Raw genomic sequence first — 21,444 nt, 5'->3', positions numbered from 1 at the left:
ACTTTTCCGATTAAAGCACTCTCCTCCGGACCTCCAAGCATTCTCCCGGACAAACTTTTGTCGGCTTTGTTTCTCCCGGCCAAACATCTCTTTACCCGGCCTAACGTCTCTCGACGAAGTTAATCTCCTTGCCGGGCAAGATCTTGATATTTTTCCGGCCAAGTTCTCGGGCTTTCCAGACCTCCAAAAACTTTGAACTCAGACTCAATCCTACAAACAACGGCTGATCGACCAGCTGTCGATCAAGCTCAGTCTGATCGACCAGCTGGTCGATCAGGTGATCGACCGGTCGATCTGGTCGACCAGCTGGTCGATCAGAGCTGATCGACCAGCTGGTCGATCAGGCAAGCTGATCGACCAGCTGGTCGATCAGCAAGCTTGATCGACCAGCTTTCGATCCCGGTCTTCTTTCTCCTGGTTTTTTTCTCCCGGTTTTTTTCTCCCGGCCATTGTTCCTGTTATTCGGCCTTTATTACTTTCTGACCTCTACCACGACGACCTATTTCCCGGGCAAACCCCATAGGATCTATTCACGGGTAACTTCAAGGTACATACCTCCCGGGAAACCTTCAACCTCGACTCATTCTTCCCGATCAAACTTTCATAAGCCCGGACAAAACTTTCTTTTAACCAGATTGATCATGGCCAGGTCAATATAAACATTTCCCGACCATGTTGAACCATTCCCAACTTCTCTCGATCAAAGTAAACTCAACATTATATGCCCGGCTAGGATATCCATTTCCCGGCCAAGCCCGCATACGTCTTATATGACCAGAGTAGTTTCTCCATGATACTCACCCGGCCAGTGAGATCTTCACTTGGTTTCATCTTTTCCTAGTTAAGTTCATCTTTTTCCCGGGCAAGAGCTTGCCAGTGGAACCTATTCCCGGGCAAACTCTTCTCTCCCGATTAAACCTTCCGGGGTAAGTTTTCTCTCGGTCAAAATAGTGTTCTCCCGGGAACCTCACCAATCAACCCGGGAGCTAAGAAATCTATTTAGAAACCAGGTATCCCGGGCAAGTTGTCAATTTCCCGGGCGACCTTCAACTTTAACTTTCCTAACTCAATTCACCAGGTAAAGCTAAACTTAAATCATGATTAGTTGATCTAATTAATCTTTGTCAAACATCAAAACAGACTCAGGTCTGACTCGAGTCAGACTCGGGTCTGACTAGGGTTAGACTGCATCAACAATCTCCCCCTTTTTGTTGTTTGACAACCCGATTTAAGTTTAGCCAGGGAAGATCTTTGATAGCCCGAGTAGCTCGGGTAGATCTTTAACCATCTCTCCCCCTTATTAAACAACTCTCCCCCTGAAGATGTTAAGTCTAGCCTGGGTAACTCTCCCCCACTCTCCCCCTTTATGTTTTAAATAAAGCTGGGTAAATTATTTAAAGGTTATTTCAGTTTTGGTTAAGGTGGAGTATTTCAGTTTTAGTCTAGATGGGGTAGTTCTAAACTTAACCAGTTTAGCTAAACTTAACCAAACTCTCCCCCTTTGTCAAACACCAAAAAGATGGGGTTGAAAAATATTTTAGGGATAGAATAAAATTCCTCCCCCTAATTATATACTCACTTGCTCCCCCTTAATCGTTGTCCCGTTAATTAAGTCGATCTAGGTTAGACTAATCAACGCATGGACGGACTTTCCCTTTGGTTGAACCATATTTTATTGTCAAAGTTAAGTAATAACACATGCAGTACTAATAATAACAGAATGTAAATCAAGAAACAGCATCATAGTAGAAACAAAAGGAAAATGATAACATAAACCAAAACATCAGAACAAGACAGTCAAAACAAGGAAAAACATGCATGAAATCATATAAACAGAACACCGTCATCATCCATACTCCTAGGGATCTACATCATGTAATCAGGCGGCGGTGGATCATCGCTCGGAGGAGGAGCGCCATGGCCGGCTATCCAAGAGTGCATCATGTCATAGATCTCAGTCTGGCGCTGGCCGAAGGTAGTGAACTGGCTCTCAAGGGCGGTGAAGCGACGAGTGACGTGTACTGCTCACCGATCAGCTGAAGTCCTGTGTCCAGCCGCTCTCCTAGAGACTGTATCTGTGCCTGTAGGTCGGGGCCACCGTAGTCGGGATCAGCAGCCTCCTCCTCCTCCTCTGCATCAGCGGGGTCCTCGTCCTCAAAATCCTCAGGTAGCTCAGCAGGTGCAGCAACCTGTCGAGGCAACTGACCTACAGCCCTACCATCCGCCCACTGAAGTACCCCATGTCTAACAACCATCTTGGACTTCGTAAAAGACGAAAGTCCAAGCCGGGAATACTTCGTAGTCAGCCGCTCTATCTTCCCCTGGGAGATGTCTATACCGACTGACTCTAGCCACCTGGTGATAATATGCCCAAAGGGCATGTAGACCTTGTTGTTCACAGGTTGGCTATGGTGAGTGATAGACTGGAAGATCTGCTCTGCTATATCAATATCTAGGCGCTGGTGCAGAGCATAGAGCATGAATAAGTGAGGAGGCCGGATGATAGCTAGTCCACGGGAGGGGATCGGTAGAATACAGTGGACTATGACTTTAAACAAGACATAGTCCTGAGCTGACAAAGCCAGGGCAGGAAATGCAGAAGAAGAGCCCAAAAACCGATCAGGACGAGGACGATGGAAGAAATGCTGATGCATAAGGTCGACAGTGATATGCTCAAATGGAGGTGGTAACACAGGAGGCAAATGAGGAAAACATGAAAAATCTACCTCCGATGGTCGACAGCCAAGAAACTCACGAAGTATGGGATAAGTGAATTCTAGTGATTTCTTGGCGACTCGTGTCTTAAAATTTACTGCATCATTAGGTTTGCAGATTATTATAGAATTCTGCTACCAGGTCAACGTTGACATGCTGAGTGCAGTAAACTAGAGAATGCAGCCTATAATGCTCAATGATGTCAAACGTGTTAGGACACAAATCATGTATGAATTCGCGGTCAACATACCGCGGAGTAATAGTCTCGAATGAGTGGTTGCTAAAAGACCATTCTAGGAAGGCATTAGGGAATCTAGAGCTCTGGGGAGGCTGATGTCTAGATGGGGATGTAGGCTGAGGTGGACCCCGGGAAGATCCTTCCCCTTGTCCGGCCTTAGACTTCTTTCTATATGTTGGTTAAGGTTTCGGCCATATACATCCCCGGACAAAGGTTTAGGCAGACACCCACCACATCCGGACAGAGACACAAACACATAAGATGGATTAGTAAGATAAAACAAATGAACATAGATAATCACAGTAAGGTTGAATGATACCGAGGTCCCATTTCTTCTCGGATAAGGAGGAAGAATGTCGATCTGAAGGAACTGATGACTTGGCCGATCAAGCCAAGAAATGCCGAGCTAAGGACCTTCTGCCGGGCAGAGAGTCACGAGGGTGGAGGTGCCCGGGTTCTTGAGAAAAAGTGATCTGCTGTGGATGCCCGGGAAGGAGGACAAGCACCCGATCAAGCCGAGAACCGGAGGAACTCTTGCCGAGGAGAAGGTTTGTCGTGCTGAAATCCCGAGAGAATGATAGATCAGGTCAAGCTGTAGTGGTCGGTCTTTTGAGAAATATGCCCGGCTTGTAGATAGTGCAGATGAGCAACGGCCGGGAGAGGCCGTGAGAGGAAGAGGGAAAGCCGGGAGAGCCACGGTGAAAGCCATGGATCTGCTGAAGAATCAGAGCAGCTCGGTTGATCGAAGCTTTGGTCTGAGAGAGTTTTAAGCTGGTCGAGAAGTGCCAACCCGGGTAAAGGCTAGAGCCGCTCGGAAAAAGTCTCGAGACTCTAGAGAACACCTCTCCTCTTCCTCTTTGCCGACGCACCTTTCTTCCTCGAGAGTCACAGAAAGCTTCATCAAAAGCCGGCTGAAGTGGTTTGAGTCGGCTGAGGCATATCACAGCCAAGGGTCCTACAGTCTCGGGAGCAAAAAGAAGATGCCGAAAGATCCATCAGTTTGACCGTGGTTCCCGGGTTCCCTCTTCCCCTCAGGGTTGGGACGGATCTATCATTCTACTCGGGTTGATCGACAAACCAACTCCTCGACAGAGTTCGTTGATCGACCAGCTGGTCGATCGGGGCTGATCGACCAGCTGGTCGATCAGCCGAGCCTGATCGACCAGCTGGTCGATCAGAAGGTCCTGATCGACCAGCTGGTCGATCAGCCAGCCTGATCGACCAGCTGATCGATCCAGGATTCCTGGTCGATCAATGGTCGACTAGGCTGGTCATTTTCTACTTCTATAATTTCCTTACTTTCAACTTTCTTATTACTCCTTATTTTACGAATGGTTTTCTAGATTCCCTAATCCTACCTAGAATGGTTTTTAAATCACTCATTCGTATCATTATGATTTCCCATACTTTGTGTCTTCTTTTTCTTGCTCCTAGGGTTAACTTCGTATAATCTATCAAACAATGAAGGTCCAATCAAATTAATGATTGGAATGTACAAGCATGATCTAGGAACCAAATACACATGAATTGTGCATTGGTCTTCCTCGTGCTTGATTATTAGTGTATCAACCTCATTATCCAAGGGATGCATTATACATTTTAGATAATTCGGTTGATCCTAACATCTCACCCCATTTCTAGCAATACAAAAATATTTTGTTGACCCTTATAGTTTGTGTGAGATGTTCCCGGTTACCCAAAGTGTTACCCTATTTTTCTTATTATGTTTAGAGTCCTTAATGATCTCGGAGGAACTTATTCTTGGGCAAGACACATACCTAATTCTCTCCGTAAGTGACTGAATTCAGTTTCAGGGAGAGGTTTCGTGAAGATATCGGCTAGATTAGATTTTGACTCAACATGGTTGAGCACAATATCTCCCCGAGCCACATGATCTCTAATGAAGTGATGTCTCACTTCAATGTGTTTTGTCCTAGAGTGGTGGACTGGATTTTTGGTTAAATTAATCGTGCTTATGTTGTCACACAACACTTGCACACCCGTATAGTTTAATCCATAGTCCTCCAATGTGTGTATCATCCACAACAGTTGTGATACACTCTCTCCCATTGCTATATATTCAGCTTCGGTCGTGGAAAGAGCAACACAATGTTGTTTCCGACTTGACCAGCTTACTAAAGCTGATCCTAAGAATTGGCAGCCCCCACTTGTGCTTTTCCTGTCCAACTTGCACCCGGCATAGTCGGAATCAGTATAGCCAATTAAGTCAAAAGATTCAGTTCGGGGGTACCATAGACCAACACGAGTGGTGCCTTTAAGGTATCTCATGATTCTCTTAACTGCGGTTAGGTGAGATTCCTTGGCACACACTTGATATCTTGCGCACATACCCACAGCAAATAATATGTCTGGTCTACTAGCTGTGAGGTAGAGCAGACTCCCTATCATACTCCTATACTGTTTTAGATCTACTGGTTTTCCGGACTCATCCTTGTCTAGGTGAGTGCTCACGGCCATAGGAGTACTGATTTCCTTAGAATCACTCATCTTGAATTTTCTGAGCATCTCAAGTGTATACTTGGATTGATGCACATAAATTCCTTCTTTGGTCTGTTTAATTTCGAGTCCGAGAAAGAATGTCAATTCTCCTACCAGACTCATTTCAAATTCACTCTCCATATGGTTTATGAACTCATTCAAATAACCCTTATTGTTTGAACCACAGATTATGTCATCGACATATACCTGGGCCACGAAAATATTTTCACCGTTCCTTTTCAGAAACAGTGTAGGGTCTATTTGTCCTCTCACAAATCCCTTCCCGACTAAAAAGGTGGACAACCTTTCATACCAGGCTCGAGGAGCTTGCTTAAGCCCATACAGAGCCTTCTTCAATTTATATACGTGATTCGGGAATTCTGAATTCTCGAACCCCGGTGGTTGTTCCACATATACCTCTTCCTTAATTACTCCATTAAGGAAGGCCGACTTGACATCCATCTGATAGAGTTTAAATCCTTTGTGTGCAGCAAATGCTAGCATCAATCGGATGGATTCTAGTCGGGCTACGGGAGCATATGTTTCATCATAATCAAGGCCTTCAATCTGATTGTACCCCTTGGCTACCAATCTGGCCTTGTTTCTTATGATATCTCCCTTATTGTTCAGTTTATTTTTGAAGACCCACTTAGTTCCAATGATGGTGGTCTTCCTGGGTCTCGGGACTAAGTCCCAGACTTGACTTCTTTCAAACTGACCCAGCTCTTCTTGCATAGCAATTATCCAGTCCGGATCATGCAATGCTTCGTCTACAACCTTAGGCTCAATCTCCGAGATTAGAGCCACTTCGCTTGCCTCATTTCTAAAGAATGATCTAGTTCTAACCCCTTGATGGATATCTCCAACAATTTGGTCTTGGGGATGACTAGATATGATTCTTGTTTGTCTCGGGGTAGTTGGTGTCTCCCGGTCAGCTTCACCAGAATTCTGTTCTGGCTCTGGCTGAGTGCTGGGCTCACCATCCGAGTCCTCTTCTCCTTCATCTTTGAGAGGATGTTCTTCTAGTCCTAGATTCCTAAGTTCAATTTGAACTTCATCTTCATCCTCTGTCTGATCATTGACTTTTGGATTTTCCTCAAATACAACGTCAGATGACTCTTCTACTAGTCTGGTTCTATGGTTATAGACTCGGTAGGCTTTACTGACGAGGGAGTACCCAACTAGTATCCCTTCATCAGCTTTTGCCGAGAATTTTCCTAGATGATCTCTGGTATTTAGGATAAACACCTTACAGCCAAACACCCGAAGATGAGAGACTGTGGGTGGTCTTCCAAACCAGAGTTCATGAGGTGTTTTTCCTAAGAACCTATGTATGAGGACTCTGTTCTGCACATAGCAGGCTGTGTTCACAGCTTCTGCCCATAAGTAGCTCGGCAGAGCATACTCATTAAGCATGCTACGTGCGGCTTCTTGTAGAACTCGGTTCTTCCGCTCTACAACACCATTTTGTTGTGGTGTTCTAGGAGTGGAGAACTCGTGCCTATATCCCTTCTCCTCACAGAATTCTAGAAATCTACTGTTTTGGAATTCTCCTCCGTGATCACTTCTAATTGTTTTAATTGTTGTGTTTTTCTCATTTTCTGTTCTTCTACAGAAAGAAATAAAAATATCTAATGTTTGGTCCTTATGTTTTAAGAAAAACACCCAAGTATATCTAGTGAAATCATCGATGATCACAAAACAATATCTACTGCCGTTAAGAGAAATAACATTATTGCAGTCAAATAGATCCATATGCAGTAAATCCAATGCTTGTAATGTACTTACAGTGGTTTTGCTTCTGTGTGATGACTTAGTTTGCTTACCCATTTGACATGCATCACACATCTTCTCCTTTTCATACTTGATGGTCGGCAGTCCCCGGACAAGTCCTTTGCTGGCCAGCTTTCTTATGTTCTTCATGTTTACATGTGCTAGCCTCCTGTGCCAGAGCCATGACTCTTCTTCTTTTGATATGAAACACTTAACAGAAGAGTCAGCAAAGTTCACAAATGACACTTGATAAATATTATCTACCCTAGTGCCGACTAGTACAGTGTCATTAGAGTTGTTATTTTTAACCAGACACTTACTAGCTTGGAACTCTACCGAGTACCCGGCATCACACAGCTGACTGACACTAAGGAGATTAAATGTCATCCCCTTGACCAGCAGGACACCCTTGATTTTTAGAGACTCAGATATGTGAATGTCCCCGACACCCACTACTCTGAGCCGACCATTATTACCGAATGAAACATTACCTCTACACTTGTTCTGTATAGTAGTGAAAAGCTTTTTATTCCCGGTCATGTGCTTGGAGCATCCACTATCAACAAACCACGTTGACGGACGCTCCCCCTTGATACGTGCCTGCTAGACACGGAAAACAGATGACTTAGGTACCCAGATTTTGGGTACCCAGATTTTGGGCCCAACAGCATCTATGATGAGGGACTTTGGCACCCATGCCTTAGTCCCATTTTTCTTCACTGCCCGGGTCCTGGAAACATTTGTTCTGGACATTAGGGACACGAAGCTAGCTCCCTTTACTTGAGGTTGATACCCCAGCCCGGCCTTATTGTAAACTGCCCTCTGGGCGTTCAATATCATATCCAGGGTCTTGGAGCTAGTGGCGAATTTCTCAAGCATTTGCTTGAGATCTTCTATCCGATTTCTTAAGGATTGGTTCTCATCCTTGAGAACCTCAATCTGGAGGTCTTCATCCTCCCTATTTGTCCTTAATTGTTCTACTTCATTTTTTAAAGTTTTAACTTTATGTTTTGATTTCTTTAGCATGGTAGATAGAGCAGCTATAGTCCTATAGCATTTATCGAGTTTGGAGGTTACCTCTTCATCATCCGATGATGATGAAGTGCTTGATTCTTCGCTCGAGCTCTCCTCTCTCTCAGATTCAGTGTGATGGGCCATGAGAGCGAGATGCCGAGTGGACTTCTCCTCCTTTTCTTCCTCTGATGAGCTGGAGGAGGACTCATCCCACGTCGCCTTCAGAGCCTTCTTTTTCTTGGCTCTTTCTTCCTTCTTCTTTTCTCTCTCTTCCTTCTTTTTGATTTTAGGACACTCGTTACGGTAGTGTCCTTTCTTCCTGCACTCATAACAGATTACATTTGATGGATCATTATTATTATTGTCGTTAGGCTTACCCCTTCCTTTGTATCTGCGGCTTTTCCGCATCATCCTTCTGACGAGGTTTGCTACTTCGTCCGAGCTGGATGATGAGTTGTCAGACTCATCACTTGCTGACTCGGATGACGAGGAGTTCTCCTTCTCTTTCTTCTCCTTCTTCTTCTTCTCCTTTTTCCTTCTTCCTTCCTTAGTCTTTTCACCTGCAACAAGAGCTATACCTTTCTCTTTTTGACCTTTGTTAGATAGCTCGTGCAGTTCCATTTCGCAAAAGAATTCGTCTAACTTTACCGTAGATAAATCCTTGGAAACTTTGTAGGCATCCACCATGGATGACCACAGAGTATTCCTAGGGAAAGCTTTTAGAGCGTACCTGATAAGGTCTCGATTTTCGATGTGTTCGTTGATCGAGTGGAGACCGTTGATTATCTCCTTGAATCTTCCATGCAGCTCGCTTACTGTTTCATTGTCTTTCATGGATAGATTCTGGAGTTGATTCAGGAAGAGGTCTCTTTTTGCTATACGAGAGTCTCTAGTACCCTCGTGTAGCTCGATCAGCTTATCCCATAACTCCTTGGCACTTGTGAATGGACCAACTTTGTTAAGTTGATCTTTGCTGATCCCGCACTGTAGTGTCACTACTGCTTTGGCATCAGCTTGGCCTTTTCTAGTCTGCTCGGCAGACCACTTTGAGGAGTCGAGCTCTTTTCCTTCTTCATCTTTTGGCGGGAAAAAGCCTTCTCGTACGGCGAACCACATGGAGAAGTCTGTCTTCAGGTAATACTCCATGCGACTCCTCCAGTACTGAAAATCAGACCCGTCGAAGAAGGGGGGTCTGTTGGTGCTGAGTCCTTCCTTCATAGCCATTGTGTTGCTCTTTGGTTGTTAATCCAAATAACAGAGCGACCTGCTCTGATACCACTTGTTGGATCTTATGAACACGGCTAGAGAGGGGGGGTGTGAATAGCCGTCCACACTTTTCGCTTTTCTTGCTTAATCTTCGGTTACGCAGCGGAAATAATGACTTGATCACAGGCAAATGAAGATCAGCAAGCTAAGACAAGGATTTACGAGGTTCGGAGATAACTTGCTCCTACTCCTCGGCGTGTCCGTAAGGTGGACGACTCCTTGATCTTTCGGCAGATCAAACCCCGGTAACACCGGCTAGAAACTTTCTCCTTCTCGGTGGAGGAACCTCTCCACAGTTTGTCTCAACAGATAATGAAATAAAGCACAAGACAAAGGAGAACTAAAGAATGCGTCAAAGACTAAGAATGAGAAGAACAACAAAGACCGCTTGCAGCTCAAGCCTGTCTCTCCAAAACCAGGACGTTGCTCTTCTTCTTCCTCTAGCTTCGACTAGCAGATTGATCTCAAGATTTCAGAACAGCTTCAAAGAATGAACGTTCAAAAGTTGTAATCGATTTTCCTTAGCGCCTCTTCAACATCTTTTATAGACCTGCATCCTCGATTACAGTGCCCAACGGACTTCTGCCAAAAGCTGCAGCCACCCTTCCCTGCCAACCGCAGGTACTGCTACCAGCTTGCGTGCGCCGTTTACCTGTAATCCTTTTTGCAGAAAAGACTGTTCGAAGATCGCCTTGGAACTTCCACTGTTCGTTTGAAATCTTTCTCCCATACCTGTCCTGTATACCTGCACACTCAAAAGTAGCATTAGAACATTCAATATTAGGACAGTATGAAAGAAAGCAATGTAACAGTCATGTCCGAGCTTAGCTACCAAAGCATTCTCGGACTTATCAGGTTCTGAGTCACAAAGACTCCCTGATGATCGAGCTACCAAAGCTCACGTCTCGAGCCGAGCTACCAAAGCTCTCTCGGACCAAACAGGAGACCATTCGCCACCAAGCTCCCTCCTCTCAGAATCAAGAGACCGAGCCACCAAGACTCTCCTCTTGAGATCGAGCTACCAAAGCTCACGGTCTCGAGCCGAGCTACCAAAGCTCTCTCGGACCATCCCGGCCATTCGCACCAAGCTCCCGGCCTACTCAGGTTCTGAGCCACCAAGGCTCCCTGAGATCGAGCTACCAAAGCTCACGGTCCCGAGCCGAGCTACCAAAGCTCTCCCGGACCATCATTCGCACCAAGCTCCCGGCCATTCGCACCAAGCTCCCGGCCTACTCAGGTTCTGAGCCACCAAGGCTCCCTGGACCTGAAAGCTCCCGGCCAATCCGGTCCTGAGCTACCAAAGCTCTCTCGGACCTCTCCCGGCCATCAAGCACCAAGCTCACCGGCCCAATCCGGTCCTGAGCCACCAAGGCTCCTCCTGGACCATCTCGGAGACAAGCCACAAAGGCTTCCTCGAGCACCAAGCTCCCCGGTCCTGAGCCACCAAGGCTCCTCCTGGACCATCTCGGAGACAAGCTACAAAAGCTATTCCCCAAAGCTCTCTTCGGTCCTGAGCCACAAAGGCTCCTTCCCAATCCGGACGAGCACTCAAGAGCACCAAGCTCCGGCTATCTCACAGTCCTGAGCCACCAAGGCTTCTTATCTCTCGGCCAAGGGCAATACCTTCCCGGCTTTCACTTCTCTCCGATCAGATAATCACTTTCCCGGGCAAGATCTTACATCTCCCGAGCAAGATCTCACTTCTCCGGTTAAGGCACTCTCTCCACTCTCCTCCGGACCTCCAAGCATTCTCCAAGCATTCTCCCGGGACAAACCTTCTGTCGGCTTTGTTTCTCCCGGCCAAACATCTCTTCACCCGGCCAAACATCTCTTGACGAAGTTAATCTCCTTGCCGGGCAAGATCTTACTTCTTCCGGGCAAAAACTTATTTCTCCCGATCAAGTTCCCGGGCTTTCCAGACCTCCAGAACTCAAACTTTCAACTCAGATCTCGACCAGCTGGTCGATCACTAACGGCTGATCGACCAGCTGGTCGATCAGTCGATCGACCAGCTGGTCGATCACCAATCTGATCGACCAGCTGGTCGATCAGGGCATGCTGATCGACCAGCTGGTCGATCAGCCAAGCTGATCGACCACTGGTCGATCAGATCATGCTGATCGACCAGCTGGTCGATCAGCTTGATCGACCAGCTGGTCGATCAGCCTCCCTTGCTCCCTTTTCCCACTCTTTTCCCGGCTTCTTCTTTTCCCCTTTATTCTTCCTTTTCTCGGCCTTATTATTTCTACCCGGCCCTATTTCCCGGGCAAACTCCAACTGCATTATTTCCCGGCCTTATCTCATATTCTTTATCCATGATAACCTATTTCCCGGGCAAACTCACCTTTCCCGGGCAAGTTTTATTCTAAACGGATAACTCCCATTCCCGGGAGACCTCTCTTTATTTAACTAAACTCGAAACCTTCTCCCGGCTCTATACTCATGGTCTTCCCGATCAACCTTTTCTAACTTATCGGACAAAACTTTCTTTTAACCAGATTGATCATGGCCAGGTCAATATAAACCTTTCCCGACCATGTCAGTGTGAACCATTCCCTACTTCTCTCGGTCAAAGTAAACTCAACATTATATGCCCGGCTAGGATATCCATCTCCCGGCCAAGCCCGAATACGTCTTATATGACCAGGGTAACTCTCCATGATACTCACCCGGCCAGTGAGACTTTCTCTTGGTTTCATCTTTCCTAGTTAAGTTTATCTTCTTCCCGGGCAAGAGCTTGCCAGTGGAACCTATTCCCGGGCAAACTCTTCTTTCCCGATTAAACCTTCCGGGGTAAGTTTTCTCTCGGTCAAAATAGTGTTCTCCCGGGAAACCTCACCAATCAACCCAGGAGCTAAGAAATCTATTTAGAAACCAGGTATCCCGGGCAAGTTGTCAATTTCCCGGGCGACCTTCAACTTAACTTTCCTAACTCAATTCAATCAGGTAAAGCTAAACTTAAATCATGATTAGTTGATCTAATTAATCTTTGTCAAACATCAAAACAGACTCAGGTCTGACTCGAGTCAGACTCGGGTCTGACTAGGGTTAGACTGCATCAACAGGTGCGAGTCTACTGGAGCTTCGATCCAGTTGACTAGAGTTAGAAAATCGTGTGCTCTGCGGCTGGTTTCTCGTTTGAGTCGACTAGAGGTTGGTATCCTGTCGATTGGATTTACCTGGGCCGAGCTTTTTGATCGATTTTGGGTGGATTTGATTGGGTTTCATTGATTAACTGTTAACTTAGGTTTTGATTGATTTTTATTAATGTAGATTTAAGGCATGATTTTAATTTAGTTAGGTAGTTAAGAAATTTTGTTAAGTTTGTTTAAGATTAATTAGGAAAAGTTAGTTTAATTAAAACTGATTAAGTTAATTTGAGTTAAAATTAAGGTAATATTGTTTAAAAGTAAAATTATTAAGTTAAAATTAATTTCAGATAAATTTAATTAAGTTAAAATTAATTTAAGATAGAATTAATTAAGTTAAAAATTAATTTAACTTAAGTAAAATTAATTAAGTTAAAATTTAGAGTAAAATTAATTTAAGTTAAAATTTAGGGTAAAATTAATTTAATTTAAAATTAATTTTTTAAAAAAAAATCAATTTAGGTAAAATTAATTAAGTTGGAATTAATTAAGTAAAATTAATTAAGTTAAAATTAAAAATTAATTAAGTTACAAATTAATTTAGGTAAAATTTAATTAAGTTAAAATTAAGTAAGTAAAATTAATTTAGGTAAAATTAACAAGTTAAATTTTAGGGTAAAATAAATTTAAGTTAAAATTTATAATTAAGGTAAAATTAAAAATGAGTTTATTTCTAATTAATTTAAAAGATTTTACCTGATTCATCTCACCCATTTTTAGATTATCAAACAGTTAATCCTATAGGTTTTGTGAGATGATTTTTTTATTTTATCTTTATTAATTAAATATTTAGGTATCTATTATTTGATTAACTTTGAGTTAGATTCAAGTTTAACCGTTCGACTTTCGAAATTTACATTTCAAGAAATAGTTTCCAGAAAGTGGCGAGGCACAGGGGTCTTTTTAGGTATCAATACAACGATCACTTTCTAAGATAAAACTGATTCAGAAAATTATAAGTTTAGCTAATCTAGGGAGAAACTTTGGTCTAACTAGTCTAAGATGTGATAAGGTAGCTTCAGCTAGTTCGATCTGGCTAAGCAGACCAAGTAAGGTACTCCTTACCCCACTTGACTACTTAAACTGGGTCTCCCTAATGTACTATCATCTCGACCCACCTTGGTACTATATTGGTCAAGAGTTAATCAAACATTCGTCCTTATCTAGCCTAGGTTATTCTAATGCAGAAAAGTAAATAACATAAAAAAGTAATAACGCAAGCAATTATTTATGGATTTTGGATCCCCCTGGATCATGACCCTTGTTGGATCAAATCAAATGTATTTGATCCTTGCGGACCCAGAATTGGTTCGTTCCAATTGGATTTATCAATTTGGACTTGGGAACCCAAGCTTGGACTCTAGGTTTATTTGGTTTGTCCGGTCTGTGTAATAATGTCATCAATGCCTTATTTTTAAATTTAAGTCCAATGCCCGATCGATTGTATCCAGCCTTTTAGGTTCCAAGTATCATGATAAAATACTTAGACCTAGACGTGAATTTTTCAAGCGACCGTCTGAGATCGTCAACTTGAAGCTTTAATTAAGAATTTTTTTCTCAAGCTAGACTTGAGTCGAATCCTCAATTAAAGTGGTCTTAGTTGATGACTCAGAGTTGACTTTCTCCTCTTGGAGCGATTCAACTAAATTATTAAACTTTACTAATTTTTTTGGATAAGTTAATAATAATTGAATACAGTTGTTCGCTACTTACAGCGGTGTGGGAACCGTCAGAAATGGATTTGGACCTGTGGCTTGTACTCATGTCGGTGTCCGATTCGCTGTCGTCTTCGGGTGGTTTGTCTCTTGCCGGAAGCGCGAGGAAACTCGTTGTTGGTTCTTCGTCCGAGTCCTCTAACGAAGATTCATCCCACGTGGCCTTCAGCGCCTTCTTTTTGGATTTCCAATCCTTCTTTTGATTCGGGCACTCGACTTTGAAGTGACTCTTTTTGTTGCACCCATAACATTTGAGCTCCGCTTTGTGGATTGAAGATGGATTGTTCATCTTATTTACCAACTTCTTCATTTCTGACTTCTTGACTCTGCCCTTTCTCCGGATCATCTTTCGTATAAAGTTCACCAACTCCGTTGTGACTTCATCGTTACTTTCGGAGTCCGATGAATCTGATTCTTCTACCACCTTCTTCGATTTCTTTTCTTTATTTGTACCTGTAAGAAGAGCAATACCTTTATCTTTCAATTCAGCATTAGTCTGTTCATGTAATTTAAATTTAGGGAATAACTTATCTAGCTTAATTTTTTAAAGGTCCTTGGAGACCTTGTCAGCATCTACTATAGATGCCCACAAAGTATTCCTCGGGAACGCTTTCAGCGTGTACCTTATAATATCTCAGTTTTCTACTAGTTGGCCGATTTCATGTAGACCGTTGAGTATGTCCTAGATTCTGGCGTGCAGCGCGCTCACTAACTCCCCGTCCATCATCTAGATATTGCAAAGCTTGTTCATCAGGAGGTCTCTTTTACTAACCTTTGTGACCGAGGTACCTTCATGCAGTTCGATCAATTTGTTCCACAAGTCTTTCGCACTGATAAAAGGTCTAACCCAGTTTAGTTCCTCCTTGGTCAGTCTGCATTACAGGGTTTGTGTGGCTTTTGCATCGACCTCGATTTTTCTTATTGTGGTCGCGTCCCACTTCTGGCAAGTTTGTGGTAGACCGTCATTGTTAGTCGAGATTGTGAATTTCGTCTGGATGACTATCCACATATCCACTTGTGTCTTAAGGTGATACTCCATCCTACCTTTCCAGTAGGTGAAGCCCTTCCCTGAGAACAGAGGTGGCCTTGCGGTGTTAAAGTGTAACGACCGCCCTTCTTACCCCTAAGGCGATCCGTTACTTGCTTGTTTAAAATCTACTATTAATTTAAATTTTCTTGCTATGTGATAGTTGAGCAAACACATGCTTTCAAAAGAGTAACATAAAGTCTAAACATAATAGCAAACAATGGCCAAACAATCATTACAATCGAAGAGCATGGAGAAGGGAGTGGAAATTCTGGTTGCACTGGTCCCAGTCGACTGGGGTTTCTGAAATCTGAATTTTTAGATTTCAGAAATGTGCCAAGTCCATTCTACTTCATACCAAATTCACAATAAACATATAGTTAAGCTTTACAACAGGTATTAAATGATTCTAGACTATTAAACATATGCTTGCATGGCAATTAGACATACTTTAGCAATTTCTAAGCATGGATTTAGAAACCTGGACTTTGTATCAACTTGGCACTAAAACTAAGCAATGCTATCAACTGATTTTATCATAAACAGCATGTTAACATCAGAAATGGTTCCTTAACTTTAAACTATGCATTTCACTTCTAATTAGCATGCACTTGTAATGTATCAACTGTCAAGTAAAGCATAGAACTACTAGGCAGACAATGACTATCATAATTCATGTTTGTTAACTCACATCAAGATAACAAGTAATCTAAGCATAACATAATGCAAACTGGGAAACTCATGTCGGTTGACATTCTAAAAGTGCAGAAATAAACAACACATAGAAAGCTATTTTTTTTTGCATTCTTAATAATGCATTCTTCATAATGCAAGTTCCCAAGGCTCTTGATTCCATGTTCCACCACATCACACACTTCACATCGTTCTTGCCGCCTCCGCTAATCCAATTTTCCTTTGCCCTTATATGTAGTATAAAGAAAATGAAACTATAAGCATAAAGCTTAGCAAGTACCATCCTACTCACAAAACACTGCATATTTCAGAATCATGCTTTTGAAAATACATGTAAGAAAACATATTTATGCTTATCGTTTATTCTTACTGAAACATATAATCTAGATAGATATCATGGCATACTCATCATAATAAGCACATGAACTAAAATCATAAACTACTAACTGATTTCACAATTTTCTTTTGAAAGTCTCATTCATTAATATCCAGGAATTATTAAAGGAAAATTACGGGTATTACAGGGTTATTCCTTTGATTATATATACCAACTGCGTCACACTGTTTATATTGGACAATTTGGGCTTGTAATGCTCCCACTTGGCACATTTCTTTGGTGTGATTGGAATCCCCATAAATATCGCAAGTTGTAGCCACCGCATTGACCTTTCTAATGCTAATATTTTCTACCTTTTTGCTAAGGATATCCATCTGCGCATTCAGTCTAGTAAGGGTATTAACATCATACTTTCCAAGAGTTCTAGCCATGCTACCTCTCTCATTGGTCCACTGGTGATGATTAAGTGCCACATTTTCAATCAACTCTTTGGCTTCTTCAAGACTCTTATTCATAAGTGCACCTCCTGTATCGAAATCCAAATAAACCTTCGTCTGATAATTAATTTTGTTGTAGAAAGTGTGAATGATAAGTCATCGTTCAAGTCCATGATGTGGGCACTTCCTTAACATCCCTTTAAATCTATCCCAAGCTTCGAACAAAGATTCTCCGTCCAACTGCAAAAAATTTGAGATCATATTTCTCATGTGGATCGTCTTACTTGGGAGTAAAACTTGTTCAGAAATATCTGATCGCACTGCTCCCAAGTAGTAATACCATTGGAGGGTAGAGAATAATACCAAAACTTCGCCCTGTCACGGAGTGAGAACTTGAAAAGCATGAATATAATGACATCGAAGCTGACCCCTTACATTCTCATAGTACTACAATGATCTAAAAATATCTCCAAGTGTAGGTTCGGGTCTTCATTTGATCCACCACCAAACTGATTCTGTTGTATCATAGCAATAATCTCGATTTGAATTCAAAGTTTATTGCTTCAATGTTTGGTACGGCGATACACGATGTCATTCCTCTCACCTGTGGTGCAGCTGAGTCCTTCAAAGACTTTTGAGTCATGATCTCTAATGTGTCTTCTTAAGTGTTAAGTCTTTGAGAGTGAAGTCTCCTCCGGTATATTCTTTCGATTTCTAGATCGAAAGGGAACTCCACTGGGTTGGACCTACGCATGCACAATAAAAGAATATATTATTAACTTGCCGGAATAATAACGAATCTACAAAGAATAGTACCAATTAAAAGACAAAAAAAATTAAAAAATTAAAAGGAAGCAAATGAATAAATGTGAAAAGACTCTTAATGTAAAAACTTAGTGAAAAATTACGCACAATTCCCGACAATGACCTAAAAACTTGATAGGTCCGCAAGTATACAGCCGTCGTCAAGTAATAAAAGATATCGAACCACAGGGACCGTGGAATAAATCACTAAACTAACACAAAAAGAATGTAGAGTTCATATAATTTGGGTTGATATGGAGAAAGTGAAAGTGAAGTCGAGCTCCTAGACCTCAATCGAAGAATTCTTCATTTAAACTATCCTCTACCATTAGCTATCATCAACATCCACACTTAAACCAAGTAACCCTAACAAACTGATACCCTGAATCGAAGATGGCACGGAACAGTGGAAAAAAAAACTAAGTTATTAGAAACTGAGCAAAATCCGATTGCAAGAAGGGTTAAAACTAAGTTAATCAAACTCTAAAACGATTCCAAATCCAAACACAAGCTAAGCATTAACTAGTTAAATTGAATTGACAAGGTTTAATCAAAAACACGAATTCAGAATTGGGAATTGCAGAAATGAAATTGTTCAAAAATGCAGAAATAAAAGCAGTAAACTCATCCTCCTCCTTTCTTCCTTCGATTCTCCTCAACTGGGTGTCAAACCAGCTTGTGACTCCACAATGTAGCTTCACTGATCTGTATGGAGTCTTCCCGTGGTCGTTGGTGTGTTTTCCTTGCAACCTGAGCAATGCTTCGTCCGAAGAAACCCTCTCCATCCACAAAATAGAGCTGTTGCAGAGGTTTTTGAGATGACACAAACTGGATCCCTGGATTCTTCCTTGCTCCGATCGTGCTCTGTCGATACAAGGGTGCTCCTCGATCCTCAGAGAACCCCTCCTCGAACCGCGGCTTCGTTTTGTGCAGCAGATGGCCGGAGCAAGCAAAAACAGAGGTGAACGCCGCAGTCGAAACCCTCGCCGTCGCGCCCTTCTAGCTGCCGGATTTCACCCAATCGGTCGGTGTTGAACTCCTCAAGGACCAAGGATGACGATGGAATCAATTTGGGTGGATGAGGGCACGCCACGAGTTACGCTCCTCAGCAGAGCTCTTCGGTGGGGAACGATGAACAGTGGCGCCGCACTGTTCATCGATTAAAAGCTTGCTTATATACCTGTGATTAATCAATGGATCCCAGCCGTTGATTTCTGATCTGATGGTCTGGGCTTGATCTAGGCTTTAGGGCAGTCTAGGGCTTCTAAAAATTTGTGGGATCTTGATCGGGTTTGATCTAGGTCATGTCCTCCATGTTGGCTTGATCAATTTGGGCAAATTGGCTCGATTTGACCACGATTGAGCTCGAATTTGATCCGATTTGAACCCTACAATCAATTAAACTCAATTAATGTAAAAATTCACCATTAAATCATGAAAATTATATCAAGCCTCAAATCATGCAATATAGGACAAATACGAACGAATCGATTCATTTCATAATTTATTTTCATGTAAAAGCCCAAAAATAAATCGATTAAAAATGCATAAAACCCTAACTCATCACTTATCTTGTGGATTCAAGTTACTTGTACATGTGTCCAAGAGTCTCATACTCTTGACATGTAATACTTTGGCCAAAGACTTTTAGTAACAATCCTAACAATCGACCGCAAGATATACGTCTTCGTTTCCAAGGAGCGGTAAATTCTATGTGAGCTATTCAAACACCTTCGGGCACTTCGACTTGTACCCAATCATCTTAGGTCCACACCTCCTTGGAGATGTGTGCTTAAGATGTCAAAGTGTATAAGTCTCCATGACCAAGATGACTTGAATACCGCAAGTTAAAAGAAACTCGCACTTAAGCTATACTGAGACCTTCATTGACATATATATAGAACCATATGAAGTCTCAAGGCAGGTTACTCCAATGAACTGATTACCTTTAACCAGCATCCACGTTTAACTCTCAACATACAATGTCTCCAGTCAGCGAGATCAACTACTTGGCTAACCAATGAGTTCAAAACGTGCTAGTCTCGACAGAATCGATGATGTCCATACTCATCAATTTCTCGACTAGGGATAGTTTCAATACATTCATAATTGCACATGTAGAAATACTCACTAGTTGTAATCCAATCATAAATTCTCTCATGCTATGAATCGTATTGCGGATATTCAGTATTTGAGTTTAAGATCCAATCAAACACATATAGAATGTGCACTCAAATAGTGAATTACTATTTATCCAATAAATAGTATAACTATGAAGCGATTGCCTTAGCACACCCCTCAAATCTAACAGATTCCCACTTGACCTAAGGCCAATTGCTCTAATATCCAATATCAAGTGCCTCTATTTCTTCCTCAGAATTACTTTGAGGTAGAGGTTAAAGGATCTGTAAGGTTCCTTTCGGTGGGATTCTTCTCGAATTGTATTTCTCTTCTACTAATGATCTTTTGATCTATTGGTTTCGTCGTAGCACGTGTTTAGATCGACGGTGAAACCTAAGTTCCATCGGTTGCGCGATTGTTCCATTGTTGTCGCAGTAAGCAAGTTGGAACCATTCCAAGTTTAAAATGAACTTCCTGATCCAAACCGCTTCGTTTGCTGCTTCACAAGCTACAATTGTGTCTTATTTGAAACACTTTCAACTTATTACGCCATAATTTAAATGAATATGTAGTTAGACTGAGACTCAGAATCATCTTGGTCTATCTGGTAGCTGGCATCAGTATATCCACGTGTAACCATATTATTCTTATCCATGTACCAATATTAAAATCTTATTTCATCGCAAGTACTTTAAGAATTGTCTTGACAGTCATCCAATGATCCATTCCTGGATCTGATCGGTATCCGCTCATGACAATTAGAGCACATGATACATCGGGCCTCGTACACATTACAACATACATGATTGATCCTATTGCTGAAGCATAAGAGATTTAACTCATGTATATCCTCTCGTCTTTTATCCGTAGACATGTAGACTTTGAAAGGTGTAACCTTTCTTGGATTCAAGCATGCTAAACCCCTTTTAGCACCTTATCTATATGTGTAGACTGCAAAAGACCAAGCAACCTCTTCGATCTATCTCTTTAGATCTTAATCTCAATGATTCAGGTCACTTTTCTCATATCTTTCATGGAGAATATTTGACTAACCGTAATTTGACTGATTGCAGAACAGACATATTGTTTCCTTTCATTAATATGTTATCAACATATAATTACAGGAATACGATCGCACTCCCACTAACCTCTTTATACACAAAGGGTTCGTCAAATTTTTGTGATAAATCAAACTCTTTGATTGTCTCATCAAAATGGATATTCCACCAAGTTTCAAACTTGGCTTTAATGAAATTCATTTTCGACTTCATGTTTGTTAACCATTTATCCCTTTTTGAACTTTTTCAGAACATATTCATAATTAGTAGTTTACTCGTCCTACATGAGTAATACGTCATCTAATTCACTTACTAGAAATCCATATTTCTCTGGAATATTACATATCCTACTAAATCTACGAAGAGGCTGTGTATCCAAAGATTCAGCCGATGGTTCATCACTATGAGTAATCAGTTGTGGTTATTGACTAGGTGTCTCGTTAATGTCTATTTGAGTCTCTTGAATTTCACGAAGTTCTAACTCTGCTCCCACAGTTTCCTGCAAGAAAAGCTCTTCTAGGAATACGGTATATTGCGAAACAAATGCTTTTATTTCACGGGAGAATAAAATTGGTAACCCCTCGTTTCCTTAGGGTAT

General features: G+C 42.1%; 1 pseudogene; it reads left to right on the top strand.

The window, feature by feature from the left end:
• Nucleotides 1-17,029: 17,029 nt before the first annotated feature.
• On the top strand, nt 17,030-17,139 carry LOC141822549 (small nucleolar RNA R71; annotated as a pseudogene).
• The last annotated feature ends 4,305 nt before the right edge of the window (nt 17,140-21,444 follow it).

The sequence above is a fragment of the Curcuma longa genome, chromosome 2 (assembly GCF_044706935.1).
Source record: "Curcuma longa cultivar G26 ecotype Majalengka, Jawa Barat chromosome 2, ITB_CL_G26_1.1, whole genome shotgun sequence".
NCBI lineage: Eukaryota > Viridiplantae > Streptophyta > Magnoliopsida > Zingiberales > Zingiberaceae > Curcuma > Curcuma longa.
Note: the sequence above shows the minus strand (reverse complement) of the source record. Positions and strands in the feature narration are given on the sequence as shown.